This window comes from Podarcis vaucheri (assembly GCF_965113315.1).
Source record: "Podarcis vaucheri genome assembly, chromosome: 15".
NCBI classification, from domain to species: Eukaryota; Metazoa; Chordata; class Lepidosauria; order Squamata; family Lacertidae; genus Podarcis; species Podarcis vaucheri.
Genome location: NC_138753.1, coordinates 10201796 through 10214458, shown reverse-complemented (window position 1 = coordinate 10214458; position 12663 = coordinate 10201796).

Here is a 12663-nt window from a genome sequence, read left to right as displayed (position 1 = left end):
CCGATTGTATGGTCGGCGGTTCGAATCCCCGCGGCGGGGTGAGCTCCCGTCGTTCGGTCCCAGCTCCTGGCCACCTAGCAGTTTGAAAGCACTCTTAAGTGCAAGTAGATAAATAGGGACCACTTTATAGTGGGAAGGTAAACGGCGTTTCCGTGTGCTGCGCTGGTGCTGGCTCGCCAGCTGCAGCTTCGTCATGCTGGCCACGTGACCCGGAAGTGTCTTCAGACGGAGCCGGCTCACGGCCTCTCGAGCGCGATGAGCACGCAACCCTAGAGTCAGACACGACTGGCCCGTACGGGCAGGGGTACCTTTACCTTTTTATTTTATAAAATAATACTGCAATTTAATGAATTATAGGAGGGGGAAAGTTCACAGTAGACTTCACTTTGCAAAAAATATCAGCATTTTGCCACCTGGAGTAAAGGAAGCAGTGGTTATAAGGTACACCTGGTCGCTCTCTGTCTTCTTCCATTTGGGCAGAATTTTCTTCCTTAACAGCAATGGCTGGTACAAATTGGGGCTGGTAGGGTAAGAAGGCAGGGAGTCCAAGAGTAGGCAGAGCCAGAGCTAATGATACCTGAGCCAATTTTAGTTTTGTCTCCATCTAAATGGGATGCGGGTGGCGCTGTGGGTTAAACTACAGAGCCTAGGACTTGCCGATCAGAAGGTTGGCGGTTCCAATGCCCGCGACGGGGTGAGCTCCCGTTGTTCAGTCCCAGTTCCTGCCAACCTAGCAGTTCGAAAGCACGTCAAAGTGCAAGTAGACAAATACCTATTTGTACCACTCTGGCAGGAAGGTAAACGGCGTTTCCGTGCACTGCTCTGGTTCGCCAGAAGTGTCTTAGTCATGCTGGCCACATGACCCGGAAGCTGTATGCCGGCTCCCTCGGCCAATAAAGCGAGATGAGCGTCGCAACCCCCGAATCGGCCATGACTGGACCTAATGGTCAGGGGTCCTTTTACCTTTTAACTGAGTTCTGCAAATGGGCAATACTGAGATTAAGGAAGAGAAAGCTAACCAGGGCCACCCCTTGGGATGGCCATAAAAAAGAAGATGGGAAGGTGGAGGGTACCTTAATGCAGCAGATTTCCAGTGAAAAGTGAACATGCATTTTGCTCTTATTATTGTGGAATGATTTTTAATAATTACCCCCACTGAACACCCCCAAACCTATCCAGACAAGTATTGTAAACACTCCCCATTCAAATTCAACACCCCCACCCCCATTTTAAGTTTCCAAATGAAGAGATCTGAGTTCTGGAGCAGTGCCGGAGTGATCCATGATTCTTTGGGTGGTGGTGGGGTGTATAATAGCACTGCACCTTGTTATGTTTTGTTTTCTGCATACTTTGTTCCAGATTTTGTGGGCCACAGTTTTCAGTGCGGGATGTTGTGCTTTCTCTGTTTTTGAATGAGAGTTTCTGGAAGTGGGGAATAGGAAATGCCATGATGAGTATGTTCTATGGCTGCTGCCAGAGGCAGTAAGCCTTTGAATATGAGTGGGTGGGAGTCACAAATGGGAATAATGCTTTTGTGCTCAGGCCTTGCTTTGGGGCTTCCCATGTTAGGATATTTCCGTTCCACCTTAAAAGGGAGCAGGCTTTGTGAGTCACAGAGTCTGCGCATTTCCTGTTCACAGGATATTTATGTTTTCTGTTGCTTTCGTTTTCTCTCTGTGTCTGGAGACACTGATGCAGGCAGTCATGTTTTTCTTTGTTCTGATCAACACTGAATAAAACTTGTAAATACTGCTCTCCTGAGTGCGACTTTGGCTGTGCATTATCTGCTGATAGAGTGTGCATGAGCTCTGGAATGTGGCAAGCTATTTCTAGAAAACTCGTGTCGCTAATTGCTGATACTGTATCTATGGGAGATCGATGGATCGTCCGGCAGCCGGCTTGGGGGCCATGATGGACTTTGTCTCCCTGGCAGTATCCCAACATCCCATCTGGTTGGTCACTGTGTGAAGAGGATGCTGGGTTAGATGTGGCTTTTGTGTGATCCAGCAGGATCTTTCTATCTTCTTAACAATCCCTGCAAATTTTCCTCATGGGACTTGGTCTCCAGGTCTCTTTCCATCTTCTGCTTGGTCCATTGTTTTCACAAACTGCTGCGGTCACAATAGGACGCTGTGTCCTGTATCTAACACTAGTTTTCTCCTTATGGTGGACCCATTCAAAATAATGGGCATGGCTAACTTGGATCAATTAATAGAAATGGGTCTACTTTGAGTAAAATTTCATTGGCTACAATCCAGTAATTGAAGTCTGGCCAAAGAAGAATAGAGGAGTACCTAGTGGGGCAGGGAAATTCAGGCCCAGAGGTCAAATGTTGGCCTCTGAGCCCCTCTATCTGGACCTCCAACATAAAAGGTCTATCTGGACATAAGAGGGGATGTCTGGACCAGCCAATTGGAACTTCCTGTTTCTCCTGTCTGGGACAAACTTCCTCTACATGTGACCAGATGTGGGCATGGCTTCACCTGTGCAGGTAATGACAAAATCACAGGGCAGGACAGCCATCTCTCTCTCTGTGACTACTTTCGTCAAAGAAGCAACATCTGCTTAGCCAAAGATGCTCTCTTGGTTTCCAGCCAAGAGAGGACAAAGGGACTGTCTCCTTATGAGATAGCTTAGAAAAGTAACATACACCTCGAAACTAAGTCTGCCTTCTGGGATCCAATTGTGAACAGAATGTGAGCAAACTCTTTTTATACTGTGTCGTGTCTTATCTTTTATGAGGGAATAAGGGAAAATACCAGAATAGTTATTACAGAGGCTTTAGCGAGCCTGAGTAAACGCATCCGCTGTGAGTATAAAAGGGGAATGTTACTATGCTAAATTGTGGAACTTGTTAACACAAGTTGGAAAGGCTATAATCAAACAATATATCCTCTCCTGCATCCCTGAACATTCCCACACAAAATATCTTCAGGCCACACTTTCACTGCTCCTACTTCACCCCCTCCCCCCTGTGTTTTTGCATGTCTGGAATGTGTCCTCGAGCTCTGATAATGCCTCTTACTTATCTTGATGGGGGATAGACAGGGTTGCATGAGTGTGCATAGAAACGTGCATAGTGTATAGAGATAAAAACATACATTTTGTTCACCAATCACCTCTGACCCCACCCACCACTGGTACGTGGCCCTCAGAAAGTTGCACAAGAGGGCATGTGTCCCTTGGCCTTGAAAAGAATGAGAGATGGGGGTATGTTCCCCACATCAATTGCTAGAAAGAACTGCATCAGTTTCCCCTGTCTAAAAGCTGACATGGCTGCACAGCCGTGGCCAGATGCCTCCTGGGTCTCATTTTATATATATCTACAGGTTTTGTAGCAAGGGAAGAAGGCTGCAGCCTAGCCCCATGATTTGATTGCAATGAGTGATGACATCTGTTCTAGAGAAATCCCATTTGGTTATGAGGTTAGAGAATGCCGAGGATGGTCATGAGAGCATTAAAAGCAAGTACACCCCACCGGCTGCTGGGCAAGAAAGATTAGGATTTGATTTATATCATTAATAAAGTGTGAGTTCCCACAGTTTCCTGGTGTGCACTATGCCGGGTGGATTTAGAAAGGTAGGATTTCATCAGCACTGCACTTGTCTTCGGGCTGTATGGGAGCTGAGACTCATAATTCAGGAAACTGAAACATCAGCCTCCAACTGTACTTAATTTTATAGTGGCAAAAAAATGGGATATGTTGCTTTTTAATTTTGGTGAAGCTACTTCAGGCCATCCTGCCTTTAAACCTGTCTGAATTTGCAGCCCTACGAGTACCTTTAGGTGATTCTTCCTCCACCAAGCTTGTCCATAAGTATAATCTGACAGATGTGGTGGAGAGTCCAGCAAGCAGAATGGGACAGAGCTAAATGGCAGATCATCTGTTTTGCATGCAGAAGGTCACAGGTTCAATCATTGACATCTGTAAGTAAGGCTGGGAGAGATCCCTTGTCAACATCCCTGGAGCACCACTGCCAGGTTACTGTAGAGGTAGAGGGACCCCTGACTGTTAGGTCCAGTCACGGACGACTCTGGGGTTGCAGTGCTCATCTCGCTTTATTGGCCAAGGGAGCTAGCGTACAGCTTCCAGGTCATGTGGTTCTGGTGAACCAAAGCAATGCATGGAAACACTGTTTACCTCCCCAACGCAGTGGTACCTGTTTATCTACTTGTACTTCGTGTTTTCGAACTGCTAGGTTGGCAGGAGCAGGGACAGAGCAACGGGAGCTCACCCCATCATGGGGATTTGAACCGCCAACCTTCTGATCAGCAAGCCCTAGGCTCTGTGGTTTAACCCACAGCATCACCTGCATCCCGCCAGGTAACTGAGACAATACTAATTTCCTAATTTTGGTGATTTGAGGTTGCAGGTGTCAGGAATTTTACTTGATTACCCTCTCAATTGGTTCATCCATGTTGTTTATAAAGACACTGAACAACAACAAGCCCAGGACAGAACCCTGTGGCACCCCACTTGTCACTTTTTTTCCAGGATGACAAGGAACCATTATTGAGTGCTCTTTGGGTTTGGTCAGCCAACCAGCTGCAAATACGCCCAGCAGTAACCTTGCCCACATTTTACCAGTTTCTCTGCAAAAATATATGGGGGACTTTGTCAAAGGCCTTACCGAAATCAAGATACACACTATGTTCATAGCATCCCTCTGTTCCACCAAGCTTGTTACTCTGTCAAAAAAATAAGTTTGTATTTCCCAAAGCTGTGTGAACCGAAGCACAGATGCCCATGAAAAATTGCACTTCTCTGAATTTTACAATGAGGTTGTCCTGCCAAATGATGTGTTCAACAATGTATATACTTGGGGAAAGTGCCCTCTACATGTGAATATCACATTCACCTGGTGCTATACCAGCTGCACTGGCTCCCGGTGGGGTACAGGATCAGAATTAAGGTGCCGGTTTTAACCTTCAAAGCCCTATACGGCCTTGGACCCTCTTACCTATGGGACCGCCTCTCCTGATATGTCCCACAGAGGAACTTACAGTCTTTCAATAAAAACATCCTGAAGGTCCCAGGCCACAGAGAGGTTAGGCTGGCCTCAACTAGAGTCAGGGCTTTTTCGGCTGTGGCTCCAATCTGGTGGAACGCTCTGTCACAAGAGACTAGGGCCCTGCTGGACTTGATATCTTTCCGCAGGGCCTGCAAGACAGAGCTGTTCCACCAGGCCTTTGGTCAGGGCACAGCTTGACTCCCTCCTTTGGCAACCTTCACAGAACTTTAGCCTAATGGTTGCCATCAATTTGATTTGAATTAATTTTATAATGAAATGATTTTAGAATGTTGTACTATTTTATTGTTTTAGCCGCCCTGAGCCCGGCTTCGGCTGGGGAGGGTGGGATATAAATAAAAAGGGGAGAGAGGAGAAAAATAGGGGGAGAAATCTGGGCAGCAAATGGTACAAGCTGAGTCATTTGGCACGTGTGTGTGTGTGTGTGTGAGAGAGAGAGAAACAGCAAGCTAGCAGCAGAGACAGGGATGAATGGGAAGGACAGTATCCTGTTTTTTATGTGCAAGGAGTAGGAAATTACATGCTTCCTAATTTCTAATTCTGTTTGGGGGAAAATTGAGTAGCAAGCAGATTGTGCCTATGTTGCTGCTGCTTTTTACAATTCAGACAGCCTCTGCTTTCACCAAATTACAAGCGGCTGCCTGAGATTTTGCAAAGTAGCCTAGAAAAATGTAGGCGTCTACATTCTGCACTCTCTCTAACTCTCTGTCTTGAAAACAGCAACTTTTTGAACAGGCACCTGATTTTTTAAAAAAGCAGGCGAGCTGCAGCCTTTGAGTGTTATGTGTTTCAGACCATTGTCTACTCTGACTGGAAGTAGCTTTCCTTGTTATAGACAGGAGCTTATCACAATCCTACCAGGAGACACTGGGCTTGGAACCTGGTGCCTACTACCACTGAGCTATGGTCCTTCACCATGGCTTTGCATAGGCCAGGTTCAGTGGCATTGTTTTCCACACCATTTTGTTGTTGTTTAGTCATTTAGTCGTGTCCAACTCTTCGTGACCCCCTGGACCAGAGCACGCCAGGCACTCCTGTCTTCCACTGCCTCCCGCAGTTTGGTCAAACTCATGCTGGTAGCTTCGAGAACACTGTCCAACCATCTCGTCCTCTGTCGTCCCCTTCTCCTTGTGCCCTCCATCTTTCCCAACATCATGAGGATTCTTCTCATGAGGTGGCCAAAGTACCGGAGCCTCAGCTTCACGATCTGTCCATCCAGTGAGCACTCAGGGCTGATTTCCTTAAGAATGGATAGGTCACCTCTTCAGCTTTTGACACCTGTTCCACCCAGTAGTCTGCTCCCTCTTCTCCCTCTGACCACTTATCATCCCACCACCAATTCCCTGGCTCTGAGCCTTCTTCCCCTGGGGGTTCCCTTGGGGAGTTCCTCAGCTGATGCCTCCCACCCAGGGCTGGATTTAGGTTTGATGAGGCCCTATGCCACTGAAGGTAATGGGGCCCTTTATATGTCCAGCTCTCCTTTGTCAACAACAAATTGCTGCTGTTTTTTGTGTTGAATATATGCTATATGGTAATTTATGGACCTAATAGGTCCATACACAACACAAAACACTGCTGCCGTATGTAGGTTTTGGTTTTATTTTATTTTATTTGTTTTTTATCTTACATTTTGGAAATGTACATCCAGGGGTTTTTTCCTTGGGTTTTTTTTGGGGCCCCCAAGAGAGTGGGGCCCTAAGCTATAGCTTGTTTAGCTTATACAGTGGGACCTCGGGTTACAAACTGCTTGGGTTACAGACACTTTGGGTTACCGTCTCTGCTAACCCGGAAGTAGTGTCTCGGGTTAAGAACTTTGCCCCAGGATGAGAACAGAAATCGCGCAGATGTGGCAGAGGGAGGCCCCATTAGCTAAAGTGATACCTCAGGTTAAGAATGGTTTCAGGTTAAAAACGGACCTCCGGAACAAATTAAGTTCGTAACCAGAGTTACCACTGTAACTCTGGCACTGCTTCCACCACTCCTCCGCATCCAGCCAGTCCACGACACATTTGTGTGCATTCCTAATAATGTCTACATTGTTTAAGCTACCAAATACTCATTGGTGGAGGGTGCCCATTGGGACTAGATTGGGAGCCCAAAAGTAAGCAGAAGGAGAGTCAATGATGGACAACTAATTCTAGCTTCTTCTTTATTCATCTTGCTGCTGAGCTCTACAGGAGGCAGCACTGAGGACCAAGGAGGGAGAAGCTGAAAGGCAATGTCACAGCTGGGCTGGTTGTACATAAGAAGGCAGGCTGTGGGCAGATTAAGATTGCTAGGGCAGTGTCCCATTTGTTCCAGTGGGCTGGCCTCCGCTGCAAATACTGACATTTCTATTCATTTCCTTGGACAGAACAGTTGAATAAAATGCTTATTATATTTTTGTCCCCCTTCGGGTTAAATATAGATAAATGACGCCAGGCTTGTGTTAAAGAATGGAACTGATTTTCAAACCCATGCAGGCCAATGTGACAGGTCCAGCTTTTAGAACTGTTCTTAAATGATGTAGCCACGATATCCATGGTGACTAAAGAAGCCAGCCTGATTTATATGCAGCAGAGACCCAGCCATAAAACAAGGAACACACCCCTGGCAGGTAAAAAGAGTTGTGGGGGGGGGCAGGGGCTCTGACTTCTTGAAATAGGATTTATTCTGGGCCTGACACATTTTGGAACAAATCCTTTCTTTGCGTGTGTGATTTTAGCAGCAATTCTAACCAAATGCAGGGAAAACTTCAGTGAATGATGGGCACCTACAGAGTTCATTTTAGAAAACAAGAACTCATTCACGAAGACAACATGCCCCCCACCTGAGCCTATTCAACATTGCTCCTTAATAGGGAGATAAGATGCAGGAATTGAATATATGAGAATGCTTATGTTTGCTTGCTTTTGGAATTTACTGGTGCAAAAATCAGTTGTTTCTGCCCGCAAATTGACCTCCTAGCTCGCTCCAAACTTGTATTTTGCAAAAGTTCTTCAATTGACGTCAATATCAGTTGCTGTTCAGAGAACTAATTGTGCAGCTAATGACACAACTTAAGTTCCCAGCCAATTGTTACTGACCAGGGATGATAACAGTTGTAGTTCAACAACATCTGGAGAACCCCAGATTCCCCACACCTGTGCTATAGTATAAAAATACATCATAACGGGGGGGGGGAATCCACCCGTTATTCGGATATTTTCAATTCTCTTTTGACATATCTAATTACCAACCTTCATTTATTGAGCTCTTCAACATAATTATTCTTATTCTGCAACATAGACGATAATTAAATTATGTTAAGCTGCTCCCATGATTTCCTAATTTATATCTTACTTGTTAGATTTCAATTTTCCACGTGTTCCCTCCCCTCATCCCATTTCTGCATTAAATTGTGGTGCTTTACAGAAAAAAGCAAATCCTTAGGAAAAAACTCACATTAAAACTTATCTATGGGGTTGTAGCCAACTACACAAAATAGACCCATTGAAATCAAAAGACTCAAATTAGAAGAGTTTGGATTTGATATCCCGCTTTAGCACTACCCTAAGGAGTCTCAAAGCGGCTAACAATCTCCTTTCCCTTCCTCCCCCACAGCAAACACCCTGCGAGGTGAGTGGGGCTGAGAGACTTCAGAGAAGTGTGACTAGCCCAAGGTCACCCAGCAGCTGCATGTGGAGGAACGGAGACGCGAACCTGGTTCACCAGATTACGAGTCCACTGCTCTTAACCACTACACCACGCTGGCTTTCATTAGTCATGCCCATTCATTTCAATGGGTCTCCTTTGAATAGGAGTAATTCCAGATTCAACCCACTTCTTTTTTTTTGAGCCAAAACCTCAAAGCTCCAAAGGATAATTTAATTCTAATCCAACCCAAGTCCAGGAGGTACAAATTAGATCAGTGTACTTAAAAATATTGACCGAATATACATCCTTCAATGTGGTAGTGTCAATAAACTGGTTCACAATAGGAATGCTTGAGATGTTGGATCTTTCTGAATTACCATAAGGAATGCCCCAATGTTCACTTCTGGGTTCAACGTACGTACTGGAGATTTGCAAAGTGAGTCAGAATTTAGACTTTACAATTTTCTGAATCTTGCAATGCTGGTTTTTGCAGTTAAAACCATTCTTCACCAACTTGGGGCCCTCCAGAAACTTTGGACCAACATCTCCCATCTGCCACACCAAACACTGGTTTAAACATATTCAAAAACCATTTTTGATATATATTTAAATAATGCATATTAATGCAGGAACAGAACTAGGTTATGGGTAAAAGGGGGGGGAAGCATGCGAAAATTACTCACCCCCAGTTTAACATTTCATTTGCTGCTAATGAGAGCGAGGTCTATGATGCCGTATAGAATATTAAATATCAAAAGCTGACTATTGAATAATTGATGTTATCCAGGCTAGAATATCAGGGGCAGTTTTAAAGAAGCAGATTGACCAAGGTTTTAATTTGCGTTGCTTAATTGAAATGTCATATAGTTGACCAACATAATATAGGAAGCTGAAGTGGGTTTCTGCAGGAAACAACTGCTTTATAGCTATTGGTACTAATTTACATAGGTTGCTACTCTCTGGATTTTTTGTTTTGTTTTTAAATTATACTAATTATGTGGGATTCTGCTTGTTTATTTAATATGCTCTTTCAGTCTCTCTGCAGCCAGAAAAATGGTTTATGCTTGGCAATTTTGCTGTACGTCAATATCCTAGTCAGTTTCATGGTTCTCAACCCCCAACACAACTCCTCCTCGCCCTCACCCCCACACTATGAAGGATATTTTGTTCAGGCTTATGGAAGACTGAAAAATGAAATACATTGTTAAATAGGCGAAAATTATTCAGCGTTGTGATTTGCTTTTCATTGGCTGCATCAATTATAAGTAGCAAGAGTGTTTGGAAAATACATTTGCAACTTGTTAAGACTGCTTTTTGTAATAATTAAACCCTTGCTAAACAGTGCCTTATGGAGCATTTTAATCATTCTTTTCCTCTCCCTGCGTCAGGTTCTGACACTGCTTGTTTAGTATGATTGCTTGCTACCAGCTGAAGGTTTTAGAGGGCAGAGTGATAAAATATGGAAACAGTATGTTGTTTCTTGGGTGGTCAGGCTAACAAGCATAGCTAAAGAAAGTGGCTGCATGAAGTTACAGGAAAGGAGGGGGTTGGTTGTTGTTGTTTTTTTACAGTTTACAGTAGTTATCTTTCAAAATTTGCAGTCTCTTAATTAAAAAAAAATAAAAATACACAAGCCAAAATGGAAATGGGGAAGCCTGAAATTAAGAAGGCGCAGAGGGGAGTAAGAATCAGAGAAGCTAAAATTGCAGATTCATCTATCTCCAACATGTGCTCCTTGTGGTTTGATTTAAGTTTTGAATCTTTAGTATTCTGTGCTGACAATTCTATAACCAGATTTGCCCCAAGTGCCTTTCTACTGAGTGTGTCCAAAAAAGCCAAAGGGAGTTATGGCTGGGTAGGATGGGGATGGTAGCCCAACAATGTCTAAACAAAGACATGTTGCAATATTTGGGTGTAAATGCCACATGTTTGCAATGAAAACCAAACACCTTATATTTTTCAACCCATAGCTTAAGGAGGCAGCTGGGAGAGCTCCTGCTGCACCCTTGCTCAATGTGTTGGATAGATCAGCTCGCTGATCTGTGCCTTTCACCACCTACTAACTGAAGGACTAGCTTAGTGGCCACTTGACCGCTCAACCAGCATCCCTCCTGGCCAGCACTCAATGAGCCAAGGACTCCAGGGTCAAAAGCAGATCCATTCCGGAATCCCCTTGAGTTGTTTGTCAATGTGATGTAGGTGGGGTAACTGTGTCCAGGCAGAATGATGGGGGTGGAGACGCTCCTTCACTCAGACGTTCTGAGGTGAATAAAGCATACTGGGAGGAGCTTGGATAAGTCAGGTGCAGACAGCCATGGATCAGGCTGGATGGCCCAGAAATGTCCATTGCTGTCAGGGGGTGGGGTATCAGACAGAAGATAAGGCAAGCACCAGGTGGGGAAACTATGCACAAAGGCTAAGAGCTGACTACCAGCTGCATCTTCCTTGGACAATGCGGAACAGTCTGGCTCTTCTTCCTGCCTGATGCCCATCCCTGAAGCAGCACCATGCATGTTGCAAGGTGTTCCTTCATCAAAATGTTTATTCGGCTTTACGCCCATCATAAAGCACAACACACAAAACAAATCAAATAAAACAGCGGTCTCGTACAAGCCACAAGTAATATAACACAAGGACAAATATTGGCAATTCAAAAGAAAAATTTAAGATTAAGATTAAAAAAATTAGACACTACACTAAAATCAATATCTGATGTCATTATCGAAAATTCTTATAACTATCAATAATCAGCTAACATTCCATTCCGTCTCTTGAAGGTGTTCCTTTGCTAATGGCTTTCCAGAAGAGATGTTGTATGCAAAGGAGCACCCAGCATAATTTATCCATTGCTCTCAGTTGGGAATGGGAGAGGGGAGGAGATGCAATGTCTTCTTCCACTCCCTGGCCATATGTTGAATTCCATTTGGTTTTTGTTTGTTTTAAAAAGCCTAATTAAACATTAGTCCTGCCTTGAACTAATTCAGAACCAGGTCCAAGGCAAGGGATGTGATTGCCTCTCCCCGGATTGGGGTGAGAGGGTGGATGAGGGGTGGTGCGCAGTCCATATAAACAACCCCACATACCACCACGGTCACCACAGCCCCCCTTTTCTAATGGTTGAATCATCCAATAGTTGAATGATTGCTGTTAGTAGTAAATTTATACAGCTCTAAATGCCAAACAGGCCCCAAGTGGTTTGCAAAATACGAAAACCAATTACAAAACTTTATATTTTGTTTATGATGTATTTTCAACAAACAGGCATATTAAAATATTAACATCCATAGTTAAAATAAAACACTCGAGCAACCACATTAAAACGCAGTGATTAAAACAGGAGTCTCAAGTCAAGGGAACCAATCATTTGAAGGTTTGATTCAGTGCTATCGCTGTAGTTTCTCTCTCTATATATATATAATCAATTCTAGTATATATATTCTTCAGCAGGGGTAATTGGCAGAGTCTATCAGGCAAGTCAGCAATAGTGCGCAGACCACTTTTCCATGTCAAGGGTAATATTGTATGCTGCCTATTGGATGCAGAAGAATGCATTAAAGGCAGGATTGCTCCAGCACCATCGGTGAATAATGCAAGAGCCTTGGAAATGCAGAAAATGTGACACGGCTGATAAATCTACAGCAGCCAGCACTAAACTCAAAGCGAGAGAACAGCCCATGACATAATATATGATTTCAGCCTTTTTCACTGCGGAGATAAATAATTCCAAATAGGGGTCAGTTCAGAGCGTAATTATAACTTCATTGAGCACCATTATCGCTTTACACCTGTGTGGGAATCTAACCAATAAATTTTGGGCAGGCGGGAACAAATCTTGGCTCAAGCTATTCCTGAAATAAACAAGATGGTTTATTATAGACGGGATTGACACTGTTTCAATTTCCCATTTCTGAGTGCCAGGGATGTTCAGGCAGCCTTAGCACTGCCATTTCCCTTCAGTAAAAGAAGAGAGTCCTTTGTAATAATCTGCTTATTTATGGGTTGATTAGGTTAGAGCGAC